This window comes from Manis javanica, chromosome 6 (assembly GCF_040802235.1).
Source record: "Manis javanica isolate MJ-LG chromosome 6, MJ_LKY, whole genome shotgun sequence".
Lineage (NCBI taxonomy): Eukaryota > Metazoa > Chordata > Mammalia > Pholidota > Manidae > Manis > Manis javanica.
Genome location: NC_133161.1, coordinates 127531571 through 127544903, shown reverse-complemented (window position 1 = coordinate 127544903; position 13333 = coordinate 127531571). Strand labels below are relative to the sequence as shown.

At 37.5% G+C, this 13333-nt stretch overlaps 2 pseudogenes; one reads left to right on the top strand and one right to left on the bottom strand.

The window, feature by feature from the left end:
• Positions 1-1994: 1994 nt before the first annotated feature.
• Positions 1995-2923, top strand: LOC140850163 (olfactory receptor 4C46-like; annotated as a pseudogene).
• Positions 2924-11200: 8277 nt separating this feature from the next.
• Positions 11201-11962, bottom strand: LOC140850162 (coiled-coil domain-containing protein 152 pseudogene; annotated as a pseudogene).
• Positions 11963-13333: the final 1371 nt, after the last annotated feature.

Sequence of the window (13333 nt, the reverse complement as noted above, 5' to 3'; positions counted from 1 at the left end):
TCCAAGCATGAACATGGAGCACCCTTCCTAGGATGTGTAACATGAGTCTCTCTGGATTTTTTAAAAGTAAAATCAGAGAGGAATCCTGACCTTCAGCATGGTTAAATGTTTATCTGTATCATCAGTCAAAATGTAATTCTTCCTGTCTTGGGGCATACATACACAATCATAATAGATGAGTCCTTTGTGTGTCCACAACACTGTGGAGAATAGGTTCATGTATCTTTCCTCTATCAATTCTCATGAACAACTTGTCAAGTGGATATTTTATTCTCACTTTATAGATGAGGAAAGATGGACTAAAGATGCCAAGAAGTACCTCCAGGAGAAAGAAGTTGCAAGTGGAAGAGGCAGATTCCAGTCTGGTCTTTCCGATTCTCAAACCAATACACAACCACTGTGGCTGTCATTGTCAACATTCGGCAGAGCAGTCAGGGGCCCAGGAGGTAGGAAATGGGGCTGAGGGAGAGGCCAAGACAAAAGTGACTTTCAGTGAAAGCACTGCCACATTTTTATTAATATCTGGAGATTCCAATATGCTTCGTGTATGTTTGTGTGTGTGTGTATGTGTGTGTATACATCCGTTGATGAAATTATTTCATACACACTAAAGAGATTACTATTTCAACTTTGTTTATTATAACAATGTATGGCTTGGATTAAGAATTTGGAGGAAGAAAAAGTTACCAAGTATAATCTGACCTAAGCTTAGTTCTGCCCTTTATTATTTGCTTTATCTTGAGTAGGACACTTAACTTTTCTATCCTCTTATTTCCTACTCTGTAAAATAAGAATGAAAATGATAATCATTTCTTAGGTTTGTAGTGAGAATTCCATAACCCAATGTCTGCAAAATACTTGGAGCCTAGTAAGTAATCAGTAAGTTTTAGTTAATATTACCATTATTATTATTACTATTAACATAGCCTCTGAGATTGTTTCCTCATTTGCGGAATGGTTGAAAATACACCAACTATAAAAGTTGCTACCATGCTTTCCAAGTAGCAATCAGTTACTAAAAGTATGTTTATGAGCTATTATAATGGTATGAGAATTAGACTGCATGCATTATACATTCTTCACACCAACTCCGGGATCCTTTCATTTAATTCCCATCACCAATACCCTGCTACCCTTCATTATATTATACTATATGAATATATTATAAATAGTCTGACACTGGAGTTTCTGTCTCTAGCTTCCGTCCTCTTACTGAACCTCAAACCACTTCATCCAAGACACCCCAAGATCATTAGTGGAGTTATATCCAAGAATTCCCTTTCCTCAAATTCCTCTTCATCTGTCCATTCATATTCTCAATTCCTCTTTAAGGTCCCCCATTTCCAAAGAATACAGGGAAGAATCCTTAGCTTTGCATTTATGGCCTTTAAATCCATGTTCTACCTCCCTTTTCTTACTTACCTGCCAGGATATGCATGAGCTACAACTTCATTTATCAGTTGAATAAACAATTATTTATCAGCTTTCCTACTACACAATTTTCCAATGGCATTTTTCATCTGGGCATTTCTCAAGGTATAGACTAAGGGGTTTAACATAGGGGTTATCATAGTGTAGAATACAGAAACTGCTTTATCAATTGATAAAGTAGCTGCAGGTCTCAGGTACACAAATATGCAGGGAACAAGAAATAAGACCACAGCTGTGATGTGGGAGACAAAGGTGGAGAGGGCTTTTCTCCTCGCCTCAGAGGAGGCGTCTAAGAGGCCGCAGACGACTAAGTGTTCACAAATGATCACTTACTCTGTGTCCGCAAAAGTTCCCCATGTCCACACTCTTCACAGAATCTTTACCCAGGAGATAATTTAGGTAATATCCAAGAACTCAGAGCTATTTACCCTCTCAAAAACTCTCACAAGAATTCACATTCAGTAGAAACTAGGTAGTTATTATATTTTAAATGGAGATACTTAATAAATTGAAGGTTGTGTTAATAAAAATTAATTTTTTTCAGGTAATGTAATTAAGATAATATGAAATACATCGAGAATAGAAACAATGTGACAAAATTTGTTCTACTGGGGCTCACAGAGAATCCAAAGATGCAGACAATCATATTTTTGTCTTTTTTCTCATCTACATCTTTTCTATGGTAGGAAATGTGCTCATCTTGGTCACCATCACCGCCAGCCCATTACTGGAAACCCCCATGTACTTCTTCCTGGCCTATCTCTCCTTTATTGATGCCTGCTATTCCTCTGTAAATGCCCCTAAACTGATTGTAGATTCACTCCATGAGAAGGAAACCATCTTATTCAATGGATGCATGACCCAGATATTTGGGGAACATTTCTTTGGAGGTGCTGATATCATCCTGCTGACTGTGATGGCCTATGACCGCTATGTGGCCATCTGCAAGCCCTTGCACTATACAACCATCATGAATCGGCAGGTGTGTGGCCTGCTAGTGGGAGTGGTGTGGGTGGGAGCCTTTCTTCATGCAACCATACAGATCCTGTTCATATTCCGATTACCCTTCTGTGGCCCTAACATCATAGATCACTTCATGTGTGACCTGATTCCTTTGCTCAATCTTGCCTGCACTGATACCCACACTCTAGGGCTCTTCGTTGCTGCCAACAGTGGCTTCATCTGTCTGTTAAACTTCCTCCTCTTGATGGGCTCTTATGTGGTCATACTGCGCTCTCTACAGAACCGTAGCTTGGAGGCGAGGCGAAAAGCCCTCTCCACCTGTGTCTCCCACATCACAGCTGTGGTCTTATTCCTTGTTCCCTGCATATTTGTGCACATGAGAACTGCAGCTACTTTATCAATTGATAAAGCAGTTTCTGTATTCTACACTATGATAACCCCTATGCTAAACCCCTTAATCTATACCTTGAGAAATGCCCAGATGAAAAATGCCATTGGAAAATTGTGTAGTAGGAAAGCTGATAAATAATTGTTTATTCAACTGATAAATAAATGTTTTTGGAGTCCCTATATTGATTCAACTGAGGCAAAAGACAAAAGAATATTTTGGAAGATCTCTGTAGGAAATGCACATGAGATGAAAAAAAGATAAATTTCTATAAATCATTGATTTTGCATTCAAAGGAACAGAAATGGGTGAAAGCACAGGAATAAAATCTTAACCTAAGACCATAGTTGGCAAATTCTGCCAAATTAATTCTACTAACTTCATTCATGATATGGATTAATAAACTTTCATTTTAATACAAAAAATGAAATAAAATAAATAAAAATATATGGGTACTGAGCAGTAATCTCTATAGCAATTCAAACTGGCAAACACTTCTATTGTCCCCCATTGTACTGAGGAGAGTGTCCAGAGGTGCAGTGAAGAGCTAGTAAGGAGAACCTACCTGCTCCCTCAGACCACGTTCTGAGCCTCTGTGACACCCTGCCAGGCAATGATGATAGCAAGGCAGGGTAATTGCGTTATTACAATTCATTCAGCTAGGGACTGTGCTGCAGACTATCTATAATATATATTAGTTATAATACATATTAGTTCATTGTACATAACTAAATTATAACATTTCATTAATAACTCCTTATTTTCATATGGTATCATATTTGATGATAATTGGTTGACTGTAATAATGTGATATGTGATTATTTTGGAAATATAAAAGCAATGGGTCATTTAACCTTTAAGGGGTATGTGATGAATATTATGCCATATTTCCAAATTTCCTTGTAGGCTTAAGAATCATATTGTTTTGCTAATGACTGTTATGCTGATGACCATTGAGAAAGTATGATGAATTAATTTTTATATTTTATATTAAAAGAATATTTCAAAGTCAGAAGGAATTTCTATTTATTAAATATATATTCATAGCCTATAAAGTACTTGTCTGCTGCCTAATGATAGCGTCTACAAGTAGGACAATGTCTGGTGCATGATAAATATTGAATGAATAAATGTAAGTATAAAGTAAGATGAATAAAGTCAATAAATAAAATATGGAGCAAAAAATGATGCTGGAGATTTTTTCTCCTACATTGATTCAGACTCTAAGGAAGATTCTAGCTAGACTTCTTTTGGGAACCACAATTTATTTTAACTCCTGTTTAACTGTGAAATGAGAAAGAAATGGAAACTGAGATGCTCGGTGAAAGAGCAAATAGTTTGTCTTGATAATTCTCCCTCCTTTCAGCATTTTCATCTCTTGAATGTGGGCTGTTTATTTTTCTCTGTTAATGGGTCTAATTTTGGTAACATTTCATTATGAAAAGATGCTTTTATAAATATGTATCTCTATCTATAAGCAAAGCAATTCCAGGATAACTATATCCTGTTCATTGCTTCCCTCCTGAATTCCATAATCAACAAATATTTTTGAGCTCAAAAAAAGTATTAGGCCCCTTGATAGGGATGGTGCTTTAGTGGTATATAAATAAAACTGCTAGTCATGCCATCAGAGAACTTACAATCCACTGAGAGAAATTCAAAAGGAAGCTTGAAATTCCAATATTATGTTATAAATGGTAAGACAGTGGAGGCCCACGTGCTATGAAAGCAGATTTGTGAGACACACAACAAAGACCTAAGGAGTCAGGAAGTGTTCCAAGATGAAAACACATAATAATGGGACGCAAAGTATGCAAGTAGTCAGCAGAGCACAGAGGCATCAGTTGGACCGAGACCATTCCAGGAGAGAGAATGCGTGATACAGTCCAGAAGGTGATAGTAGCTAGGAAGAAACCTAATGAGTTCAACATAGCTGTGGTTGTTAATCCATCTTTTCATTCATTGCTTGTTGAATACCTACTGTGTGCCGGGCACCATGCTGGACACTAAGCTTATAAAGGGAAAATAGTAAGATCTGAAGCTGGAGACATAGGAACAAGGAAGATCAAGAAAGTTCTCATAATTGTGTTAAGGCCAATGCTAAGTATCATGGGGAAAACATTGGAAGGTCTTTTAAACAAGTGAGTGGTGTAGTTTGATTTTGAGTTTTAGATGATAACTGTGTGAGTTATCAGAGTGGAAAATGGGCTGAAGGGGCCAAGACCGGGAGATGGAGAGCAGTTAGGAGGTTACTGCAATGCTATGGGTGCGAAAGGAGGGAGGCCTGGACTCTGGTGGTGCCCGTAAAGAGGCAGCGTTGGGTGGGCCCTGCTGCTCGCAGCCCCGGGCCCCGTCACAGGCCAGTGCACCTGCGCTCCAGCTGCTGTGCTGGCTGCTGAGAGCCGGAGCCCCATCCTTCTCTGTCCACCTGCATTAGAGAAAATTGGAACTGCCTCACCTGGGGGGGTTATGACTACTATCTCAGGACCGGAACCAATGAACAACTGGAATCGGGGTAAAAATTGGCTGCTCCCTTTACTCAAGGTGGAGATAGTTGTGCAGCACAGTGTATCACCCAGAACTTCCATCGTCCAAGCTGAAGCCAGACTCCAGGCTCCAGTCAGGACTGCATCCTTTCTTCTCCCTACTCAGCTCCTTTCAACCTTACTCTTTATAAAGCACTGTTATAAAAATACCAATACAAGGTCTGCATTTAGGGAATCCTAATGGAGAATTAGAGAAGGTATCAAAAATTATTTAGGCACTATAAAGAAAAGACTTGATAAATGATGATGATTTCAGAAGGAAGAGTCATGGATAAAAACTAGACTCTGACTTAGATTCCAGGAAGATTGAGGAAACTGAGAAGATGAAACAGTTAGATGAGTCTTCCTTGTGGGCAGGAAAAGCTTCTCCCCTCAGTGTGAAGGATCTTCCCACATCCTTTGAGGAACCTCTAATAGCCTCCCTTGAGGCAGCGGCCATGAAAGAAAGCTGATTCTCCTCAGGACACCCCTCCACTACCTTCCTTGCTTCCAGACTTGGAACTACACTCAAGTCCCCAGAGGTCCCTAAAGGTGAGGTACAAAGTGTGACACCACAGGAGATGCACTATATTCCAAATGCTACTTGAGTGCTCTAATTTATACAGGAACAGTTTGTGGAATATATGTAGCAGTGGACTTTAAAGATGTGGGACAATTAGAGAAGAGCCATAATTTTGATCATGCCACATTTAGTACCATGGGCTCACTAAGAAGAAATGCTTCATTTAATGTTGCAGTTGTGGAAGTCGGAAAAGTCTAACAGTTTGTCTGGTTGGTGCCAAAACATGAACAAAACTTGGCCCATAGTGAGTAAATTACCAATGCTGGACCTCCCTTGGTTCAATGTACAGAAAGAGGTTCAAAGGCCTAGGGAGAGCGGAATGTTAGAGTGGATTTGTCCTGTAAGATCTACTTAACCACCCTGGGAAGGTCCAGAAAGCATCCCTTTCATCATTACCATAAGAAATGAATTTGTAGGCAGAGCCACAGTGTACTTGAAAAGCTCTGTGCTCATTGTTTTCTGTAGGCCAGACCTCTGGTGGGAACTATGGTCACTGGACTGGGAAATTTAAAAGAAGTGTGAGTCATTTGACCCCAAGTTACCATGGTGCCACTCAACCCTCAAAGGCAAGGTGGGGCATGGCTACCCCAAGGTACAGCAGAGTGAAAGCAGCCATCAGAATAATCAACACAAGCAGATTAACAGTATTGCTAGTTTATTATGGTGTTCCTAGAAGTGAAACAGACAGGAAACCTATTCAGTCTTACCAATGATTAAGGTCAATCGAAAACTACGACAATCCAATCCAAGCAGAGCTACTAATGGCCCAGACTCTTCAACAGTGGAGCTCTGTGTCACCCCACCAGGTGAAGAAACCTGACCAGCTTTGGAGCTTGCTGAGGGCACAATGAATACAAACAAAAAACAGAAAAAGAAATTAGAAAAACCAGCTATGACCATGTTGCTATGGCTGAGTTTGTTCGCCTCAGTTCTCCTCCCACTGCAGCAAAGAATTGAAAGGCAGAGACGCAATAGTGAAGCAGAGTGGAAGTTTTATTTTAATACACTCCAAGGGAGGAGTGGGCCAGAGTCAAGGTAGATAGATGCCCCAAACTTTTACGGGAGGGTCTCTTTGTCCTTACTTAGCTGGAAGACACTTATTTGATTGACAGGGTGAGGTCATTTGATTGACAGCTCTAGTTTTATACCCATTCCTCTTGGTCAAAATGTCTTTCCCCAAAATGCACACAGAAAAGCTCATGATGAGGGAGGGCAGCAAAACAGCAATTCTACTTTAATTAGATTATGTGGAGGTGTGGTTTGGTGGTTCTTAGTTTTGTTTGCACCGGCGTTGGGACCTTGTTTGAATGGTTTGTCCTGTGCCCAATAGGCAAGAAGTTATCTCCCTGCAAAACCTCTGTGGTTTTCACGTGGGCACCCCTACATGGGCAATTTAGGCAGTTATTTTCCTTGAACCTTATCTTCCCCTTCCCCAGCCATTCATGTGTATCTTTCTACCTAACATTCCTAACAAAGTGACCAGTTTCAGAAAAAAAGGCTGTAATTGTTCTTTGTCCTCCTTATATTATGAATATGTTTGCGTATGTGAGTACATACATTAAGCTAACATCTTTGTTTCCTTTCCTCTCTTACCTTGCCATTTACCATAAGATATCTTGAGTTTCCATCATAATATTTTAGTATTTCCAATTTTCTATCACAGTATTTCATTTATAAGATATTAAGGAGAAGAACAAAGATAACTGTGGATAAAATTCCAATATTTCCAGAATCTCTTGCCTGGCTTAATTCATCTCCATATCAATAGGTGTTTCCAAGGGGTGGAGAGTAGTAGTCCATCTCCATGTCAATACATGATTACATGTGGGAGCGATGGCATATCTGGACTGGAGAGTTTGGGTGGGGTCCATTTTTGCAGCCAAGTCATGAAAGACATGGGAGAGCAGAAGTGGACAAGTGCTTGTAAGCAATAAATGGGTTTCTCCCACTTAATTTCTCCCTTTCACTGATTTGGGTTTCAAAGGTAATTTGCCCTGAGCTGGGAGACACATTTGCCCTGGAGTTACAATAACCCCAAGAATTTACCTTCCCTTCTAGGGTAGCAGTTATTCATTTTCAGTTGTACACAGGACAGTTGTATGATGTTATATGGAATTATGACCTTAGTAATGATTTTATTTGGATATTAAGTATGCTTTAAGGAGATGTATCTAGGTACTAAGTTGAAGCAATGGAGTTGTTATGGTTAATTTTATGTTTCAATTGTGCTGGGCTACAGTGTGCACAAATATTTACTTGAATATTGTTTGGTGTTGTGAGTGTGAGGTCTGCCTAGATGATATCAACATTTGAACTGGTAGACTGTAAGGCAGATTGCCCTCACTAATGTAGGTGGTCCTCATCCAACTAAATGCTTGACAATTACAAAAGGCTGACATCCTCTAAGGGAATTCTGCTGCCTGAGAGCTTTCAAACTGAAACATCAGCTCTTCCTGTCTGACGGTCTGCACACTGACACATTAACTCTTTCTGATTCTACAGCAGCTTCCTGCCTATGGACCTGAATTGGGACCGCAGATATTACTGGTTTGCAATAGTTTCTGGTCTTTTGACTCAAAATGAGGCATTGGCTGTACAGATTTTGTACTTGCCAACCTACATATACACAAGAGACGATTCCTAGTATAAATCTCTTCTTATATATGTATGCGTGTGTTCTGAAATATATCACATTTTCATGGATTGGAAGACTTAATATTGCTTAGCATCAATAATACATAAAGCAGATTCAATAAAATCACTATCAAATCTTCATGATAATTTTGCAGATATAGAAAAATCTGAAAATTTCATGAGGAATCTCAAGGGACCCAGTTGTCATAAAAGACTTGAGAACAACTAAGATGGGGGTCACACACTTCCTGATTTCAGAACTTATTGTAAAACTATAGTTATCAGAACAGTGTGATACTTGTATAAAGACAGGCATCTAGACTAATTGAATAGTTTAGAATGCCCAGAAATATACCATCTCTTTTGGTCATATGAATTTCTACAGGGGAACCAAGAGCATCCAATGGGGAAAGGGTAGTTTTTTCAACAAATGGTGATGAAAACTTGATATTCCCATGCCGAAGAATAAAGGTTGACCCTTAACTTACTCCATATACAAAATAGCTCAAAATAGATGAAAGAACTAAACATAAGAGCTAAAACTGTAAAACACTTAGAAGAAAATATAGAGGAAAAGCTTCAGGACATTAGATGATGCAATAATTTCTTGAATATGGCATCAAACACACAGGTTACTGAAGAAAAAGTAGACAAATTGGACTACATTGAAATTAAAAATTTCTGTGCATCAAAGACCACAATCAACAGATGGAAAAAACAACTAACAGAATAGAAAGAAACACTTTCAAATATACATCTGATAAGGAGTCATTATCCAGAATATACAAGGAATTCCTACAACTCCATGACAACCTGATTAAAAAATGAGTAAAGAATATATACAAATGGGCAACGAGCATATGAAAAGATGCCCAGCATCACTACCCATATTTGTGCCCTGTTCATGAGAATGTAAAAAGTAGCAGCCTGTTTGAAAGATAGTCTGACATTCCTCAGAAAGTTAAAAATAGAATGTCCATTAGATCCAGCAATTCTCCTTCTGGATATATACCAGAAGAATTTTAAGCAGGGAATAGAAGGGATACTTGTACATTTGTGTTTATGGCACAATCACAATTGCCAAAATGTATAAGCAACCCTAGTGCCCATCAACACATAAACAGATAAAGAGAATGTGGTCTGCATATAATGGAATATTATTGAACATTAAAAAGAAAGGAGTCTCTGATATGTTACAAAACAGATAAACTTTGACGATGTGTTAAATGAAACATGCCATTCATTTTTAATAAAGTTTATGTTAGATAACAGGTTTATATTTACACGGAATTTTAATATTAATACAGAGTTTTGATAAACTCCACACTCAGTTTCCCTTATTACCATCTTATATTAGTATGATGCATTTGTCAAAATAAATCAATTGATGTTATTAAATTATTTTTTAAATTAATTATTAGTGACTAAAATCCATACTTTAACCAGACTCCTAATGAATTAATCTTTACTAATTTTATTTTTTTCTCCAGAACCTCATCTAGGATACCACATTACATGAAGCTGTCACGTGTGGTTTGGCACTTGTGGGCAGTGACAGTTTCTCTGACATTCCTTATTAGAGATGACCTTGGAAGTTTTGAAGAAAACTAGATGGACGTTTTGTATGAAAACCCTGAGCTGAGGTTTGTCTGCTATTCTGAGAATCTGATTCTTAAGGTTCAGGGTTGTGGATTATTGGGAGAAAGACCACAGAGGTGAAAAATCATTTTCATCGCATCATATCAGTGGGAACATAATTTCAATGTGACTTATCACTGTTGCTATTAAACTTGGTCACCTGGCTGAAGTAGTGTTTGTCACATGTCCCCTTTGTGTTGTCACACCTTCCCCCACTCCACATGTGCCTTTCAGAAGGAAGTCACCATGTACAGCCCACACTTAAGACGTGGAGAGTTTGAGGGCAGAATATCTACATAAATCCTTAGGAATTATTTGGTCTATTCTCCTCTATCAATTTATTTATTTTTTCAAATATTTTTTATCATTTTAGCTCATAAATACTTATTTTATACTTTGGGTTATGTTTAAATTTTGTGTTATTCATTTTTTCCCATTTTTTTCTTTATTTCTCAAAACAATATTATTTTTGTCTTTTTAATCTTACATGTTTAACCGATTAAACTTTTAAAGAAACAATTCTGCTTTTTAAGATCCAGAAATACATACACATGAGTATTTTGCCATGACTACATTTTAAATATCCATTTATACTTTAAGATCCATATCTTGATTTTTGCTATCACATATGAATGGAGCCTTTATATCTTGTTTTCATTACTAGTATTGTATTGAATCTTTAAAATTTGAGATTGCCTGTCTTGAAAGCAGTAAGAGAAAAGATAAAAGAATGCTATCTCTTGATTGCTTAGTAAGTATTTCCATAGTCAATGATGGTTCAATAGGTAAACTAAGTCCTAGAAACTTGAATTCTTTTATGGTAAATACTGTTAAGGAGGAATGCAGTACACAGTAGGCCAAAGTGTGGATTTCTTTAAATAAACTCAATTAAAAATGTTTAAAGCTGTTTCTTTTTCCCATTGTTATTTAGGCAGTATATTTTATTGACAATAGAAGTAAATTCTTTAGAAACTCACTTTTAAAGAAAATTCTGCTTTTAAAGAAATTAAACAGCAGTGAGTGAATATACAGCTCTGTTCAAAACCCTCTACACTTAAGGTGAGGATCATTGCCAATAGAGGTGCGTTGCTCTAAGTCACAAATGGTATTACTAAGAACTGCAATTTCCTTGTCCTTTTCTTCTTGAAGATATTGAAGCTTCCTTCTGTAGATACTCTGCAGCGAAACAGTAGAATTTGGATATGATTATGATTTAGTTTGAACTCTTGCTAGTTTGGCATCAAATTCTAGCTGTAGTCTGATTATTTCATTTTGTTTTTCCTTTTCTTGAGTTCTTAACTTTGCATTTCACTCGGAAATTTCCACCTCTTTTGTCTCTATCAGTTCTTTATGCTTTTCTTCATATAATACAACTTTTTTCTGCATATCTTGATAAAGTTTCCTTATTTCTTTCTTATATCCCTCCTCTTTGATTTTCATTTCCTCATGAGTTTGGCAATATTATTCTTATATTCCTGTTCATAAGATTTTAACTTTTCTTTCATAAGATCAGCATTTCTCTTTAACTGTTTCTTTTTCACCTTTCAAATTACGTTGATATTCAATGGTCTGTTGTAGCCCTTTTATCATATTATAAAGAGTAGCACATTCTTTTATAAAAGAGGTCTCCTTTGTTTGCATTACTTTTAATAAACAGTTTTTTTCCAAATGCATATCCAATATACTGTTATTTCCACTGGTTTCTATCATTTTCTTTTCTATATGTGAGAAGTCATTCATAAGTTTGTCAAGATTCACACTGCTCATTTTTTTCATACACCCTTGGCTGCTTTGATTCATGTCTAAACTGCTGTCGCTCCTGGTTCTCCACAGTCTCTTGTGTTATTGATTTTGATGCTGAAATATTTTCCAGCTTTGGGCACTGGGCCATTTTTCATAGGTCCCTGTGTTCCCTTTGGCATATCTTCAACATGGTGTGAGTATGTGTTTGTGTGTGTGTGTGTCTGTGTGTTAGCACTTCCTTACTTTCTAACATTACAATATGCCTTAGGTCCTCGTATACATTCCCTGCCCCAAATCTAGAATCAGTCATTTCTTCAAGAAACCCTATTTCATTTTATTGGAGCAGGCATAAAGAACCCAGTCTTGTGCACTAGGTGATCATTAGTTTCTTCTAGCCAAAAGATGTCATTTAGGGCAAAATATCCATCTGATTGCAAGAATAGACCATCTTTTTTCCATGATGTAGTAATACATATTGGAGATTAAATTGTTTATCACATCAGGCCCATGTTTCTTAACTAGGAAGGGGAGGGACACTTCACGGACTGACCTTCCCCAGACTCCGATATTTTGCATCATTCATGTTTAAGTACTCCTCCAGGGAAGGCAGACGTGAAGCATTTCCCAGTTAGAATCCTGTGTGAGAGTGGATTCAGAAAGTGTGGGCTGAATCTGGAACAGTCTTAATAGCCTGAAAATCTTAATAGTTTGAAATCTGGCATGTAGGGGAGAACCTATTCTCTTAGTGAGATAAAAAATACCCTGGTTCCAGATAATCAGATGGAATTTTAGAAGCACTTCTTTATGTAATTTGAGAAGAGGGTGTCTACAGTGTCTTGGGAAGAAAAGAGGGAAACTGAACATCCCCATCTCTGCCTAAGCTCTTATGATGCTGGTAAATTTGAATTGGGTATTAAGCTAGTTGTAGTTCTTACTTGGAACATGTGAATCTGATCAATGCCACTGTACGTATCTAATACACACAGCGTATTGATGGAAGGATAGAATGCTTAGAACATTTCTATGAGATGATGGAAATAAAAGGTGTGCACAGAAGCTCCTGATGGAAATGGTAACTACTAGGTAAGGGCTATTGGAGTTAAGCAAATTGAAATAATCTAAGTTTGGGTGTTCCTGTAAATGCTTCCTGGAGATGATGATTTTGATGTGGATACAGCAGAATGCAGGCTACCCTTTTTCTCAATGGCATTTGAATGTAGAATAGAATGGAACACTATCTAATTGTACCTATGGGATATTTTCTTAATTCTTTTCTTCATTCAACAAATATTTCTTAATCACCTGCATTCACTTAGTTGCTGGAATTCATATTTTATTGGCCAAAATTCTCATCCTTATGTTGCTTCAATTTAAAATATGGCATTTTGGGTATATAATTTTAAAATATGTGCATATTTGTATGTCTAT